Genomic DNA, 17,430 nt, shown 5'->3' with positions numbered 1-17,430 from the left:
CATATTGGAGGCTATGGGCCGTTTGCTAGAGTTTCTCTTGTACATGGGTGGGACTCAGTGGAAGGGTCTGGGGCTGTTGTTCTCCCGACAAGGAAAAGAGCAAGAGGCTCATTCGTGTGAGCCGTGGTTCTAAAACTTCTGCCAGACTTGGTATAGGTCATGCTCACTCACACTCTGGCTGAAACAAGACGGCCAGGGCTGGCAACGGAGAGGGGACGTGTACTCACCTGGGAAGCACCATGGTCCCTCGGCACTGGGCAGGGGTGTGTGTGAGATCCACTTAAGGGACCGGAGCAGCGAAATAATTGACAATGACCTTTTTCTCTAAGCCTCAGTTTCCTCATCTTACAGTGCCTATTTCAGGGAGTTTATAGGGTAGTCAGGATCAAGGACGTGACGACAGGTAAGGGAGCCCTGGTACATGGTGTGTACTTTTTAAGCATTAGTTCCTGCTGCCGTTCCTGTTGTCATTTTTCTCTCCTCTCCTCCATCTGGCAAAGTCTTACTGACCTTATGGGCCCTACTCAAGTAATATTCTCTCCTTGATTCCTGTGTTTGGTTTCCTGCCAGTAGATTCCCTGTCCTCCATAGCACTTAGTAGCTCAGTGGCAAGTTCAGGGCCTGTGGGGCTGAGCAGACCACATTTGGTACCGCTCTGCCACTAAGCAGACGTGCGGCCTCAGTAGATTGATATAGTTCTGGATGCTTCAGTTTTCACATTCATAAATGGGTTTTTCTTATCTGTCTCATAAGGCCTTTATGAGGATTATATGAGATAATATATATTGTATAATCTGTCTCTGGCAAGGAGCTGACAATCCAATATTGGTTATTTTTATGACCTTTAATTACTCTTATCATATTGCCTATAAAGTTTTAAAAATAAATTTATAGATACATATTAAAGTATACAATTCATTGAAGTATACAATCAGTGGTATTTGGTCTAATCACATAGTTGTGTATTCATCACCTCAATCATCATTAGAGCATTTTCATTATTTCAATAATAATATGCCTATAAAGTTTTGTTTAAAGGTTTATTAAGACAGTAAACGTCTCTAGTCAGGGAATAGACTGCATTGTAGCCAGCATCTCTGGCACCTGGTAAGTGCTCGATAAGTAATAAATGCATTAAATAAATATCAATGCAATTTTAAGATTTTAAAGTTTTTCAGAGACTGTATCATGGTTATAGAATGGCTACCATTTATTGGGATCTAGGCATTCGGCATATGTTCATACTCCGGTTTAATTTTTTTCAAAGACCACAGAGGATGTTGTTGGTTGCATCTTGGAGTTGAGGAAACCAAGGTTCCATGAGGTTTCGCTGGCTCCCAAGGCCACAGAGCTGCTGCGGCATGTCAGAACCAGAGTTCAAATGCCAGGGGCTTGGCCCCGAAGCATCCACCATATTAAACTGCCACCTGCTATCATTAATGCTTAACGGTGAGGACAACCCTGAGTGTAAGCGATTGCAAAGGCAAGTATCATTATGAAATACCTTTCTCTGAATCTGTGGCTGGCTGAGACAGCTGGGCTCTGGGCTGGAGTCCTGGGTCACGACTGAGGGTGACCTTGGGTGCTTCTCCCCGCTCTAGAGGAGATGTCCTCATCTGTGAAATAGACTCAACCCCTCTTTTCTAATTATGAGGATCAGTTGAGATGAGATTTGAAGATTGGCCCAGGGTGGAAGGAAGTTCAAGTAAAGGGGAGAGTTACCACTGGTTGATCTCTCAGCTCCTTTTAGTTTTTAAAATTTCTGAATTTTTACCATCTCTGCGATGTGCAATCTCTATGTTTGAGTTTTCACTAGTTAGCGTTATATGTTTAAAAAAATCAGGTATCTGCAGCTTACCAGGAAATGCATAAAAAAATAAGATGGCTTGGTGGATGGATAAAGGAATAGTTTTGTAAATAGACCTGAGATAAAGCATGAACAGTTGTAGAATTTGGGTATATGGGCATTCCCTGTATGAGCCTTTCAACTTTTCTGTAGGTTTTATAGTAAAATGTCAGGGAGAGAAGCCCTAAAATCATGGCCACGTTGTTCTGCCCCATGGGCTGGGAGGGGACTTTCTGGAGCAGGTTCACAAAGGCCAGCTGAGCCTGTCCTCACCCAGAGCCGCCCCTGGTGCAGTCGGGGGGGGGATTCTCCGCGCTCCACCCCACAGAGGCACTCAGCCAAGTGCCTGGCCGTTTGGGAGGCTCTTGCTTTTTAATGTGTCCAGACCTGGCTGAGGGCCAGGCCCCCTTGCAAACAGATTTGTCAGCGTGATCAGTGGAGAGGGAGTGGTGGCAGTCCCCCCAGAATCAGTCTGGCTGTAAGGACCCCCTTGAAGGTTTTAAAAGTCAGGCTGCTAGCCCCCTGCGGAGGGAAGACTGACCCAATGGGCCCGGGATGGGCTCTGGAAGACTCTTGATTTACTTTTTTTTTTTTTAAAGATTTATTTATTTATTTAATTTCCCCCCCTCCCCTGGTTGTCTGTTCTTGGTTCTATTTGCTGTGTCTTGTTTCTTTGTCCGCTTCTGTTGTCGTCAGCGGCACGGGAAGTGTGGGCGGCGCCATTCCTGGGCAGGCTGCACTTTCTTTTCACGCTGGGTGGCTTTCCTCACGGGTGCACTCCTTGCGCGTGGGGCTCCCCCACGCGGGGGACACCCTTGCGTGGCAGGGCACTCCTTGCGCGCATCAGCACTGCGCATGGCCAGCTCCACACGGGTCAAGGAGGCCCGGGGCTTGAACCGCGGACCTCCCATATGGTAGACGGACGCCCTAACCACTGGGCCAAAGTCCGTTTCCCTTGATTTACTTTTAATACTCCTTGGGTGATTCTGCTGGGAACCAAGTGTGGAACTACATTCTTTTTAGGAACTTGGCCATAAAAGAAACGGATTGAGAGTGGGTCATCCAGCTCATAGTAGGTGTAATCAGAAAACGAAAAACAAAACCAAAAACCACACAGCTGGACAGACTATTTGCTAAGAGGAAAGAGGAACTGATGGCGTAGTAAAGAAGAGAGATCCTTTGTGCAAAAGCTTTCCGAGGGGACAGATGGTGAAATTTCAGAGGATCAGGTATGGAGAGGGTGATGTGAAGATGGGCAGGCCTCCCCGACGCCGCTCGCTATTGCTCCTTCTAATTCGTCCTTTATTGAATAAAAATCCCCATGTTAAACCAAAAGTCAATGCTGAATACAAGGAGTAAACCTAAAAGTCACTTTGGCTAAGGCCACTGGTGCCTACTATCGTTGAGTTTCACTGTGACAACAGTGTGGGGGCGGGGGGATGCTTTGGTGACCTTGGCAGGTAGTCCAGAGTCCGCGGGAAGGGGGTTGAGGGAGGGGCAGGCCTGGCGGGGGGTAGGGGGGCACGGTCAGCACTGGCCTGAGGACAGGAACGGAGCCTCGGCTTTCTCCTCGCAGCCCCACGGTGGATGTTGGGGGGGGGGCCAGGGCTGACTCATGACCCTTGGCACCCCACGGGGGCGCAGGGGGTGTGAGCAAGGTCCACCCCGGGTGCTTCAGGACGGTTTCATGAAAGGGCGCGTGCAAAGTCCTCAGCTCCGGACCCGACAGAGCCAACAGCGGGCAGTTACTGTGGCGACCACCAATAGGCTTCCCCTCCAGAGGCTGGTTAACTGCTCACCAGGACACGGTAAGAGCCGCTGTTGATATAGCCTGTGCATTAAATCAAAATTATTTCCAAGAGTACCTAGTCTCCAAGATGGCCAAATAAGTAATATAGGCCCTACAGTCTTTGAATGTTCAGAAGGGATGTGAGACTGAGTGTGTATTCAGGGCTGCCTCCAGACGATGTGGAAGATATGCTAATCCAAACTGGCTTGGATGTGGAGAATATGTAACTCACCTGGAGGAAATAACCTATCTGATACTAAGATCAAACACTGAAGCACCTAACCAAAGGTCTGTTTACCATCACTATTAGTCTTCCTAATCCTATATCCTCTGTATAAAAGGGTCTGGAAAAGGCTGTTCGGGGCTCGGTTTTTATTAGGACAAGAGTCCGCCGAGCCCGGCCGGTGGAAATAAACCAACTTCCTTCTCGGTATTCTCGTGTCCTGGCCTTCGATACCGCGCACACCCGATTTCTCTACTACACTGTCACCTGTCACCTTCCCGCGCAGGGAGAACCACGGGACACGTCAGTGTGCGTCACCCCAGACCCTTCTCTTTGCATGTGTTTTCCTACAAAAATGGAGTCACACTTTGCAGCTTGTTTGGAACCTCTTCAAGAACCTCTTTCGCAGCGTCATAACGCTCAGCCTTTTAAAGGTTGTAGGGAACCTCGTTTTGGGGTATAATTGATTGCACCGCCCGCACTTTTAGGTCTCGGCGGCCTCCAACTTTCCGCCGCTGCACAGGAGGGTGCACGAGCATTTCGTGCGTTGTTCGGTACTTCTCGGGGACGAGGTGCCCAGAACTCTCGGCGGTCCTCGTGGCCCCGACCGAGCCTGCCCCGCGAGCCGCCGGGGACCGCCACCTGTCCTCACCTCGGGGTTGTGCGCCCGGCGCCCGCCAGGGGGCGCGCGGGAGCCGGGGGGTGGGGCGGGGCGGAGCCCGCATGCGCGCGCCGCCGGGAGCACGTGCACAGGGCCGGGGCGGGAGGGGAAAGGTAGGAGGTGAGAGGTGAAGGGGCGGGACGCTGCGCGGGCGCCACGCACCGGGCCGCGGGCGGGAGCGCGCACGCCGCCGGCGCCCGGGAGCCGCCGCCGCCACAGGTACGGCCGCGCGCGTCCCCCCGGCAGCCGCCCGCGGGCCGCTACTCGGGGCCTCAGGCCGCGCGGACCCGGGCGGTCGGGGCCGGGGACTCAGGGGGCGGGGGCGGGCGCGCTGCGCGGCGCCGGGCGGGGGCGGGGGCCGGGGCGGGGGCCGGGGCCGGGGCCGGGGCCGGGGCCGGGGCCGGGGCCGGGGCCGGGGCCGGGGCCCCAGGGGGCAGGGGCGGGCGCCGCGCCCCGCCGGCCGCGGTGCAGAGGCGGGGAGCGGCCGCGGGCTGGGGACCGGGCGCAGCGCGCAGCTCCGACCCCCGGGCGCGGGCTCTGCGCAGACCTGGGCTTCGCTCGCCGGCGTCGGGACGGTGAAGCTCCGCACTGGGGTCATGACCTCGCTGCCTCGTGCCTGAGTGATTACCTGCGTGTGATGTCACGGTAGCGGCGGTCGCAGGGAGTCCTGGCTCCAGACTGAATCCGGAAAGTTGTGCACGTGGAAATGCTGCGAGCAGGGAGCACTGCGCGGAGGGAGCATTGCGCGCCTGGGAGGGCTCTGGCGGGACCTTCTGCGGCAGCGGCCAGACCTGGGTTGACCGAAATCTTTCTGGGGATTTAGCAGCTCTTCTTGTGAGGAGGACGGGGAAGAGTTTTTTTCATTCGAGCAGGCTGCTTCCTGGGCTGTGGTGTCAGGTGTCGCAGCTTTCGGAAGGGAGTTGGGATCTAGGGTGTCAGGGTTAGGTACGTTTGAGGTGTTCTTGACGGATGTCCATTCAAAGACCTGTATCTTTTTAAATGTATGTTGACATAGTTTAGGTTTTTGGTGCTTTACACTTTTCCAGTTCGTTCCACTGCAGTTTTGGGGACAGTATCTTAAAGCAATCCGTTTCAGGATTCTACCTAGTTAAAAAAAAAATCCTCTAGTTGATCAGTGCCCAGTTGAATAGGTTGTCCCCACCCCCACACGGCTCCGTCCTGTTTGCTCATTTGTTTTTTGCTCACTCTCTGCTCCTTGTTTCTTCTGTAGGAGGCAACTGGAAACCAAACCCATGTGAGAGGCAGGCACCCAACTGCCTGAGCCACATCCCCTCCCTGCACCTTTTTGTTTTTGCTTGTTGTCCGCTCAGTGTCTGCCTTCTTTAGGAGGAACAAGGAACTGAACCCATGTGGGAGGTGGGTGCCCAACTGCCAGAGCCACATCCACTTCCCTAGTTTTTTTTTTTCAGTATGTTGAACTAAAATAACAATATGGTTTTTAAAAAAATTTTTTTAGGAGGCACCAGGGATTGAACCCCGACCACATACATGGGAAAGGGGTGCTCAACCACTGAGCTACACCTGCTCCTAACAGAATGGGCTTTTTTTTTTTTTAATGTATTTTGTTATTTTCAGAATGGGTTTTGAACAAGAAATATGTTTTTCTAACTAGCTGTTACTTACCTAGAGAAGACATCCTCATTCCTCCACACCAGGGGTTTTCAAACGTTAGTGTGCATAAGAATCACCTGTAGGGCTTGTTTTACGCCACCCCAGAGTCCCTAATTCTGTAGGTCTGGGATAGGCCCAGGAACTTGAATTTCAAACAGGTGCACAGGTGTTGCTGCTCCTGCTGACCTGGGTACCACACCTTGAGAGCCGCGACTCTGTGTAAATGAACCTGAAGCCAGAGCCGATTGCCAGTGTCCACAACAGCTTTCATGCTCAGTCCCATCAGCATCAGTTTTGCAATATAGTTCTGTCAACTACATGATAGGCTCTTAATTTTGGCTAATTTTCTTATTTTACACTGATGTCATAATTAAGAGAGATTGCATTCTTAACTATAGTGCTATTTCTTTTTCTCCCCTGCAAGTCGATATTTCTAGATTTATTGAGGGATTAGAGGTTTTTGTTTGTTTTTAAAATACAAGTCATCCATGTTGAAGAAAAATTAATAGGCAAATACAGAAAACACAAAAGCGTCAATTGTCTGTAATCACAGTGGTGGCCTTTGGTCTTGTTTTGGTGTGTATCCTCTCAGACTTCTTTCTCTTGCTCTGTCTTTCTCTGGGTAATGCACCCTAATGTCTGTTGTTCACTTTCAATTACCAGGCATTTAACTTGTCAATTTCATAATTGCTTATTTTGAGCTATTTGAAAATCACTTATCAAAAGTAAGATAAAGTGTCTATCCTAGTAGTAAAAAGTCGAAGGATACCTATCATTTGTGTAATATTAAGATTTCTCAGGCAATTTCCCTCATTTTGAGAAGCAAAAAAAAAAATCTCATTAAAGCAAAATAATGTTTTAGTGGATTCACAGAAGTGATGAATTAGGGAAGAAGGAATAATTCATGATTCAGGCCAAAATTATCTTGAACTCAAACAATTATTTGGGAAAATATTATTTATACTGATATTGTGACAGGATCATAATGTTTGTATCCAGTTTTACTTTATGTTGTGGAAACATCACATTTGTTTTATGTTCTGCAACATATTTTTAAAGCATATAATCTCATTTATTTTTATGTTTCCCCATAGCTTCCTCCTTTTTTGTAAAGATTTACTTATTTACCCCCTTCCCCTACCCCCACCCTGCTGCTTTTGCTGTCTGCATCCATTTGCTGTGTGATCTTCAGTATCTATTTCTTTTTGTCTTCTCTTTTTCACTTTTTCTCCTCTAGGATTCACCAGGATTCGATCCTGGGTACCTCTGATGTGGAGAGAGTTTCCCTGTCAGCTGTGCCACTTCAGTTCCTGGTTTCTACTGCACTTCTCCTTGATTCTGCCCTTTGTTTCTCTTTTGTTGTGTCATCATCTTGCTGCATGACTCACTTGCGCAGGCATGGGCTAACTGTGCAGGCACTCAACTTGCCACATGGGCACTGGTTCACCACGCAGGCACTGGCTCACCACGCAGGCACGCTTTCTCCTCTTCTTTTTCACCAAGAGACCCCAGGGATCAAACCCAGGTCCTCCCATATGGTAGGCGGAAGCCTTATCACTTGAGCCACATCTGCTTCCCCATAACTTCCTCTTGTGAACAACCTTGTCCATCCCAGTTTGCTGCATTTGGCTGTGGGCTTGGGATGAATGTCTCAGCAGGCTGCACTGTCACTCAGGACTTCTCCAAACCACTGTCCCTTTCCTCCTCCACAGCCTTAGTAGATCCCTATTTCTATGATCTTCCTCAAGTCTCCTGCCATCCCTTCCTCCCTCTAACCAATATGGCTGCACCATAGTATATTCCTTCAATGCTGTTGTGATGTTCCTATTTCTGTACATTCTGCAAACTCTTGATATTTTCTTGTTTTTTTTTAAGCCATTCTAGTGGATGTGAAGTGGTATCTCGTGGTTTTTTATTTGCATTTTCCTAATGTCTAATAATATTGAGCATCTTTTCATGAACTTGTTGGCCATTTGTGTGTTGTCTTTAGAGAAATGTCTATTCAAGTCTTTTGCCCATTTTTGGATTGGGATGCTTGTCTTTTTGTTGTTGAGTTGTAGTTCTTTATGTACTCTCGATATTAAGCCCTTGTCAGATATATTGTTTCCAAATATGTTCTCCCATTCTCTGTGTAGTCTTTTCATTTTTTTGATAGCATCCTTTTTTTTTTTTGTTAAAGAGGTTGTAGTTTTACAGAAATACCTGAAAAATACATAACATGAAGAGTTCCCATATACCACTCTCTCATTAAACCTTTGTATTAGTGTGACACATTTGTTATAATTCATGAAAGAACGTTTTTATAAATGTATCATTATAGTCCATTGTTTACAGTAGGGTTCACTGTGTTATACAGTTCTATTTTTTTAAAAATTTATTCTGGTAGCATATATGACCTAAAATTTCCCCTTTTAACCACATGTATAATTCACAGCTGTTAATTACATTCACAGTGTTTTGCTCCACAACCATCCAACATTACCAAAGCTTTTCATTAACCCAAATAGAAACTCTGTACATGAGCATTAATTCCCCCTTCCCTACCTCCAGCCCAGCCCCTGGTACCCTATACTGTAGATTCTGACTGTGATTTTGCTTATTCTTATTATTTCATATCAGTGAGACCATGTCTGTTGTGTCTGCCTTATTTTGCTCAACATGATGTCTTTCAGGTTCATCCATGTTGTTGCATGAATCAGAATGTCATTCCTTTTTTATGCTGAATAATATTCCATTTTATGTGTATACCACATTTTGTTTGTCCATGTTGATGGACATTTGGGTTGCTTCCACCTTTTGGCCATTGTGAATAATACTGCTGTGAGCGTCGGTGTACAAATCTCTGTTCGAGTCCCTGCTTTCAGTCCCCTGCTATTTGGATTGCTGGGTTGTGTTAGTTCTATGCTTAACCTTTCTGCCAGGCTATCTTCCACAGCAGCTGCTCTGTTTTACATTCCCACCAGCAGTGAATGAGCATTCCTATTTCTCCACATCCAATTCTTGTAATTTTCTGTCTTTTTAATAGTAACCATTCTAGGGGGTATGAAGTAGCATCTCCTTGTGGTTTTGATTTGCATTTCCCTAATAATGATGTTGAGCATCTTGTCATGTGCTTTATAGCCAGTTGTATATCCTCTTTGGAGAAGTGTCTGTTTAAGTTTTTTACCCATTTTTAAATTGGATTGTTTGTCTTTTTATTGTTGAGTTGTAGGATTCCTTGTATATTCTGGATATTAAACCCTTATCGGATATATGGTTTCCAAAGATTTTCTCCCATTGAGTAGTTGGCTTTTCACTTTCTTGATAAAGTCCTGTGGTGCTCAAAGGATTTTAATTTTGATGAGGTCCCCCTTCTCTATTTTTTCTTTTTTTTTTTTTTTTAAAGATTTTGTTTCTCTCCCCTGCCCCTCTTCTCTCCACCCCCCCCCCCCCCATTGTCTGCTCTCTGTGCCCATTCACTGTGTGTTCTTCTGTGACTGCTTCCATCCCTATCACCAGCACTGGGAATCTGTGTTTCTTTTTGTTGCGTCATCTTGCTCTGTCAGCTCTCCACGGTGCCACTCCTGGGCAGGCTGCACTTTCTTTCGCGCTGGATGGCTCTCCTTGCGTGTGGGGCTCCCCTACATGGGAGATACCCCTGCATGGCATGGCACTCCTTGAGCGCATCAGCACTGCACATGGGCCAGCTCCACATGGGTCAAGGAGGCCTGGGGTTTGAACCGCGGACCTCCCATGTGGTAGGCGGATGCCCTATCCATTGGGCCAAGTCCGCTTCCCTCTATTTTTTCTTTGTTGCTTGTGCTTTGGGTGCAAAGCCTAAGAAACCACTGGCTAACACAAGATTCTGAAGATCCTTCCCTATGTTCTCTTCTAGAGTTTTATAGTTCTGGGTCTTCTATTTAGATTATTGATCCATTTTGAGTTAATTTTTGTATATATTGTGAGATAGGGGTCTACTTCATTCTTTTGCGTATGGATATTCAGTTCCCCCAGCACCATTTGTTGAAGACACTATTATTTCCCAATTGAGTGGTCTTGGCAGCCTTGTCAAAAATCAGTTGGTCATAGATGGCAGGGTCTATTTCTGAACTCTCAATTCAATTCCGTTGGTCTGTATATCTTTCCTTGTGCCCATTCCATGCTATTTTGACCACTGTAGCTTTGTAATATTTACTGTAATATTTGTAAGATCTATTTACTTATTCTCCCCCCATTGTTTTTTGTGCCGGCTGTCTGCTCTCTGTTCATTGTGTGCTCATCTTTTTAGCAGGTACCAAGAACCGAACCTGGCCTCTCCCATGTGGGAGGGAGGTGGCTCAAGTTTTAAAGTCAGAAAATGTGCATCCTCCAACTTTGTTATTGTTTTTCAAGATGGTTTTGGCTATTTGTGGCCCCTTACCCTTCCAAATAAATTTGTTGATTGGCTTTTCCATTCTTGCAAAGTAGTCTCTTGGAATTTTGGTTGGAATTTTGTTGTATCTGTGAATCATTTTGGGTAGATTGGTATCTCAACAATATTTAGTCTTCCAATTCATGAGCATGGAATGCCCTTCCATTTTTTAAAATCTTCTTTGATTTCTTTTTGCAAAATTTTGTAGTTTTCCATGTATAAGTCTTTTATATCCTTGGTTAAATTTATTGCTAGATATTTAATTCTTTTAGCTGCTATTGAAAATGGAATTTTTTTCTTGATTTTTGTCCTCAGATTGCTTGTTTCTACTTTATAGAAACACTCTTGATTTGCTGGATTCATTTATTAGCTCTAGCAGCCTTGTTGTTGATTTTTTTTGGACCTTCTAAATACAGGATCATGTCATCTACAAATAGTGATAGTTTTACTACTTCCTTCTCAATTTAGATGCTTTTCATTTCTTTCTCCTGCCTAATTGTTCTGGCTACAACTTCCATTACAGTGTTGCATGACAGTGGTTATAGCGGGCATCTTGTCTTGTTCCTGATCATAGAGAACAAGATCTGTGGTTTTTCACAATTTGTTGTCATGGTGAGACAGTTCCAGAATAACCTAGTTTTTTTTTTAAAAGATTTATTTATTTATTTAACGCCCCCCCCCCCCCCCCGTTGTCTGTTCTCTGTGTCTATTTGCTGCGTCTTGTTTCTTTGTCTGCTTCTGTTGTCGTCAGCGGCACGGGAAGTGTGGGTGGCACCATTCCTGGGCAGGCTGCACTTTCTTTCTTGCTGGGCAGCTCTCCTTACAGGTGCACTCCTTGTGCGTGGGGCAGAACTCCGCGTGGGCCAGCTCTCCACATAGGCTAGCTTTGCTTTCACCAGGAGGACCTGGATATCAAATCCAGGACCTCCTATATGGTAGACTGGAGCCCAGTTGCTTGAACCACATCTGCTTCCCTCTATTTTCCTTTAAAGCTGTCTTTATCAGGCTTTGGTATCTTTAATGCACATCTTGTAGAATGAATTAGGAAAAATTCTCCTATTTTTGTGTTAATTCTTCTTAAATGCTTGGTAGAATTCAGCAGTAAAGCCTTCTAGTATTGGACTTTTCTTTGTTGGGAGGATTTTTTTTTTTTAAGATTTATTTTATTTATCTCCCCACACCCCTGTTGCTGTGCTTGCTGTCTGCTCTCTGTCTTCTGTTTTTTTAGGAGGCACCAGGAACCAAACCTGGGACCTCCTATGTTGTAGGCAGGAGCCCAACTGCTTAAGCCACATCCACTTCCCTGTTGGGAGGATTTTGATCATTGATTCAGTATCTTTACTTGTTTTATATCTGTTGAGATTTCCTGTTTCTTTATTCAGTTTAGATATAATAATTTGTACATTCTTAGGAAATTGTCCATTTCATTTAGACTATCAAATTTGTTGACATACAAATGTTCATAGTTACCTCTTTTTTTTTTAAAGATTTATTGTTATTTATTTATTTATTTCTCTCCCCTCCCCACCCCAGTTGTCTGCTCTCTGTGTCCATTTGCTGTGTGTTCTTCTGTGTCCACTTCTGTTCTTGTCAGCGGTACACCAGGAATCTGTGTCTCTTTTTGTTGTGTCATCTTGCTGCGTCAGCTCTCCATGTGTGCAGCGCCATTCCTGGGTAGGCTGCACTTTCTCGCACTGGGTGGCTCCCCTCACGGGGTGTACTCCTTGCACATGGGGCTCCCCTACGGGGGGGACACCCCTGCATGGCATGGCACTCCTTGGTGTGCATCAGCACTGCGTGTACACCAGCTCCACATGGGTCAAGGAGACCCTGGGTTTGAACCTTGGATCTCCCATGTGGTGGGCAGATGCTCTTTTTTTTTAAAGATTTATTTATTTATTTCATTCTCCCCCCCCCCCCCCCCCCGGGTTGTCTGTTCTCTGTGTCTGTTTGCTGCGTCTTGTTTCTTTGTCCGCTTCTGTTGTTGTCAGCGGCGTGGGAAGTGTGGGCGGCACCATTCCTGGGCAGGCTGCACTTTCTGTCGCGCTGGCGGCTCTCCTTACGGGGCGCAGTCCTTGTGCGTGGGGCTCCCCCCACGTGGGGGACACCCCTGCGTGGTGCGGCACTCCTTGTACGCGTCAGCACTGTGCGTGGGCCAGCTCCACACGGGTCAAGGAGGCCCGGGGTTTGAACGGTGGACCTCCCATGTGGTAGGCAGACGCCCTAACCACTGGGCCAAGTCCGTTTCCCCCAGATGCTCTTAACCATTGAGCCAAGTCTGCTTCCCCATAGTTACCTCTTATGATCATTTCATTTTTATTTCTGTAAGATTGGTAGTAGTGTTCCTACTTTCATTCCTGATTTTAGTTATTTGTGTAGTTCACCATTTTTTTTTTTGTCATTCTGGCTGAAGGATTGTCAATTTTTTTTTTAAAGATTTATTTTATTTATTTCTCTCCCTTTCCCCCTCCCGCCCCAGTTGTCTGTTCTCTGTGTCTGTTTGCTACATGTTCTTCTTTGTCCACTTCTGTTGTTGTCAGTGGCATGGGAATCTGTGTTTCTTTTGTTGTTGCGTCATCTTGCTTGTCAGCTCTCTGTGTGTGCGGTCCCATTCCTGGGCATGCTGCACTTTCTTTTGTGCTGGGCGGCTCTCCTTACAGGGCACACTCCTTGCGCATGGGGCTCCCATATGCGGGGACACCCCTTTGTGGCATGGCACTCCTTGCGCGCATCAGCACTGCGCATGAGCCAGCTCCACACGGGTCAAGGAGGCCCGGGGTTTGAACCGCGGACCTCCCATGTGGTAGACGGATGCTCTATCCACTGGGCCAAGTTCGCTTCCCAAGGATGGTCAGTTTTATTGATGTTTTCAAAGAACCACCTTTTGGTTTTGTTGATTCTCTCTTTTGTTTTTCAGTTCTCTGTTTCATTTATTTCTCCTGTAATTTTTATTATTTCCTTCCTTTTCTCATTTTGGGTTAGGTTCTTTTTCTAGGTCCCTTAGGTACAAAGCTAGGATATTAATTTGTGACTTCTTTTTTAATGTAGGCATTTACAGCTCTAAATTTTCTTCTGAGCACTGCCTTTACTACATCCCTTGAGTTTTTCTTGAGTATTATTTTCTCATTTTCCCTGTGATACCTTCTTTGATCCCTTAGTTGTTTAAGAGTATGTTGCTTAACTTCCACAGATTTATAAATTTTCTAGTTTTCTATCTTGATTTCTAGCTCCATTCCATTGTGGTCAGAGAAGATACTTAGTATAATATCAGTCTTTTAAAACTTAGAATGAGTTGATTTGTGACCTAACGTGGTCTGTCCTGGAGAATGATTCATGTGCACTTGAGAAGAACGTGTATTCTACTGTTGTTACATGCAGTGTTCTGTGTATGCCTGCGGGTAGAGTTAATTTGTACTGTTGTTCACATCCTCTGTTTCCTTACTGATCTTGTGTTTAGATATTCTTTGTTATGGGAAGTGTGGTATTGAAGTCTGCAATGATTGTTTTAGAACTGTTTCTCCTGTCAATTCTGTCAGTTTTTGCTTCATTTATTTTGGGATTCTGTTGTTGGGTGTGTATATATTTATAATTGTTATATGTTTTTGCTGTGTTGAATCTTTTACCAATAATATAGTGTCCTACTTTTTTGACTTAAAGTCTATTTTGTCTGAAAATAATTTTACCACTCTGGTTCTATTTTGGTTACTATTTGCATGAAATATCCTTTGCCACCCTTCCCTTTTAAGCTCTTTGTTTCTTTGTATCTAAAGCTAGACTTTTGTAGACAGTTTATAGACAGATCCTGTGTTTTCATCCTAGCTTCCAGTCTCTGCTGTTTTTTAAAAAGCTCTTTTAGGGAGCAGGTGTAGCTCAGTGGTTTGGGTGCTTGCTTCCTGTGTGCAGGGTCCTGGGTTCAATCCTTGGTACCTCCTAAAAAAAGAAAAAACCTACCCCAGGGCCCCAGTTGTGCTTCTTACCCTGTGGCATGCCTGTACCCATGTATTGGGTGTGTATTTTTAAAAAGCTTTTTTACTGAGATATATTCACATATCATACCGTCTATCCAAAGTGTACAATCAGTGGTTTTTAGTGTAATCACAGTGTTGTGCATTCATCACCACAGAAAATTTTAGAACAATTTCATTGCTCCAAAAAGAAAAACTCCACACTTCTTAGCCATCACCTCTCAATCCCTCTATCCTTCCCCCAGCTCCACGTAACCACTAATCTCATTCCATCTTTATAAATTGATTTATATTTATACTTTATGTAAATGGAGTCATACAATATGTAGTACTTTGTGTCTGATTTACTTAATATAATGGTGTTTTTTTTGATGATATTAACATTTTGTAAAATTAATATGCATTTTTTTCCGTTTCAAAGAAAAAACCTTATTTATGTAATATTACACATATTCATATTTCACATGAGGTTTCACTATCCTCTACAGTCCCATGTTTCATTTTTTAGTTTTCCTTCTAGTAATTTACATGACCTTAGACTTTGACTTTCAACCACTTTCAAATTTTTCCAGATTATTTGTACTTTGGCTTTACTTAAGATGTTTTTGTCATGAAAAATATTGTTTGTTTGAAGGCAATCATTACTTTTTAAATCTTTATTATATATGTATTTTAAAGATACATAGGTTACACAAAATATTACATTTAAAAATGTGAGGTTCCCATATATCCCACTCTGCCCCCCCACTCCTCTCACATTAACCACCTCTTTCATCAGTGTGGCACGTTCATTGCATTTGATGAATACATTTTGGAGCACTGCTGCACATCTTGGATTATAGTTTACATTGTACATTACTTTTATTTATTACTTTGAAGGGAGAACAAGCCCAAGCTCCAGATGTGCTAGAGAGCTCCCCATTAGCCAGAATTCCTGGTGGTGGCCAGAGTTCTGGGGAAATGGGAAGACTGTGGGGGAGATAGTTCACTGGTGGGAGCCCAGAGGATGGAACTTGTTGGTTGGAACTCAGGTTCAAGGTGGAGCTCCAAGGAGGGTGAATAGAGACCCTTTTTGGCAGAAGCATTGTGGGTGGGACTCTGGGGCCAAAGGGGCCGGCCCTCAGTATGCTGCATCCTCCTGTGGCTGGGGCTCCATCAGTTGGCAGTGGGCAGGGACACCAGCCTCCGGGCTGGAATAGTGTGGTAGATGGATTGGCCCTTCTCCAACTTCTCCACCCATGCCTTGAGCCTCACGCTGCCCTCTACCACCGGCAGCACCTGCTCTGCCTGGATCAGACCAACTGTTTGGCACTGGAAATGTGGAACGCTGAGCCCACAGTGGTGGTGCCCATGCCATCTGTGCCAAGCTTCTGCAAGTTCCTCGAACTCGGGGTGCTTGCTGAGGTGCGCCTGCTTCACCTGCATGCCTCCACGTAGCCCAGGTGCTCATTCCACACAAAGGCATGGCCAGCTTTCTTGAAGATCTCCTCGGCCTTCTGCAGCCCCACACAGAAGCTGTGGAAAACCTCCTTCGTGTAGCCCCCGTCCATGGAGGTAATGTGGAAGTACCGCGTTATCTCCAGGAAGCTCTTGCTGTCGCTGTACCAGACGCCACAGGTGTTGGGCCAGTCACAGGCTGTGTCTGAGGCCAGCAGCAGCAAGCAGGAAATGGCCGTGGAGGAGCTGCTGCTGCTCCTTCATGCTCTGCAGGGGGAAGCTTTTCTCCTTGAACTTGCCTGTCATGCTGTTGAGGGCTCCCACTGAGAATTTTTCTACAGCTTGTGTTTGCGCAACAGTAAAAATTTTGTTTTTTTATTGATCATATTTATTTGGCTTTTCTTTTAAGGCTTCTGGGTTTTGTGTCACACCTAGGAAGATCTTCCCCAGTAGAAAATTAAGAAAAATTTTCTTGTGTTTCTTTCCTTTTTTTTTTAAATAAACTTTATTATTTATTCTTTATTTGTTTTAGGAGGTATTAGGGATTGAACCCAGAACCTTGTACGTGGGAAGCAGGTGCTCAACCACTGAGCTACATCTGCTCCCCTCGTGTGGGTTTTTTTTTTTTTTTTTTAAATTTATTTATTGGACGCAGATTTGGCTCAACTGATAAGAGCAGCTGCCTACCACGTGGGAGGTCCAGGGGTCAAACCCAGGGCCTCCTGACCTGTGTGGTGAGCTGGCCCATGTGCAGTGCTGATGTGCTCAGGGAGTGCCGTGCCATGTAGGGGTGTCCCATGTGTAGGGGACCCCCATCCACAAGGAGTGTATCCCACAAGGAGAGCCGCCCTGTGCGAAAGAAGCGCAGCCTTCCCAGGAGTGGTGCCGCACACATGGAGAGCTGACACAGCAAGATGACGCAACAAAAAGAGACACAAATTCCCGGTGCCACTGACAAGAATACAAGCGGACACCGAAGAACACACAGTGAATGGACACAGAGAGCAGACACCACCGGGTTGGCGGGGGGAAGGAGAGAGAAATAAATAATCTTTAAAAAAAAAAGATTGACTTTTCCCCACTGCCCCCCACCCCCGCCCCCATTGTCTGTTCTCTCTGTCCATTCACTGTGTGCTCTTCTGTGTCTACTTGTCTTCTCTTTAGGTGGCACCAGGAACTGGTCCTGGGACCTTCTGGAGTTGGGGAGAGGGGCTCAATCTCTTGCGCCACCTCAGCTCCCAGGTCTGCTGCATCTCTTACTGTCTTTCCTCTGTGTCTCTTTTTGTTGGGTCATCTTGCTGTGCCAGCTCTGTTGTGTGGGCCAGCACTCCACAGGGCCCAGCACACCGTGCGGGCCAGCTTGCCTTCACCAGGAGGCCCTAGGAATTGAACCCTGGACCTCTCATATAGTAGATGGGAGCCCAATCTCCTGAGCTACATCTGCTTCCCTCTTGTGGTTTCTTAAAGTACTTTCTTTATTTCATTTT

At 46.0% G+C, this 17,430-nt stretch overlaps 1 protein-coding gene across 1 annotated transcript in view; it reads left to right on the top strand.

Annotated features, from left to right (window-relative positions):
* The first annotated feature begins 4,634 nt into the window (after positions 1-4,634).
* The window catches only part of SCAP (SREBF chaperone), a 76,516-nt gene continuing 63,720 nt past the window's right edge, over positions 4,635-17,430 (top strand). The window contains exon 1 of the mRNA XM_058288399.2: positions 4,635-4,738. The gene's annotated coding sequence lies outside the window, so the exon portion shown is untranslated. The remainder of the gene's footprint in view (positions 4,739-17,430) is intronic.

Source organism: Dasypus novemcinctus, chromosome 26, assembly GCF_030445035.2.
Source record: "Dasypus novemcinctus isolate mDasNov1 chromosome 26, mDasNov1.1.hap2, whole genome shotgun sequence".
Classification (NCBI taxonomy): Eukaryota; Metazoa; Chordata; class Mammalia; order Cingulata; family Dasypodidae; genus Dasypus; species Dasypus novemcinctus.
Note: the sequence above shows the minus strand (reverse complement) of the source record. Positions and strands in the feature narration are given on the sequence as shown.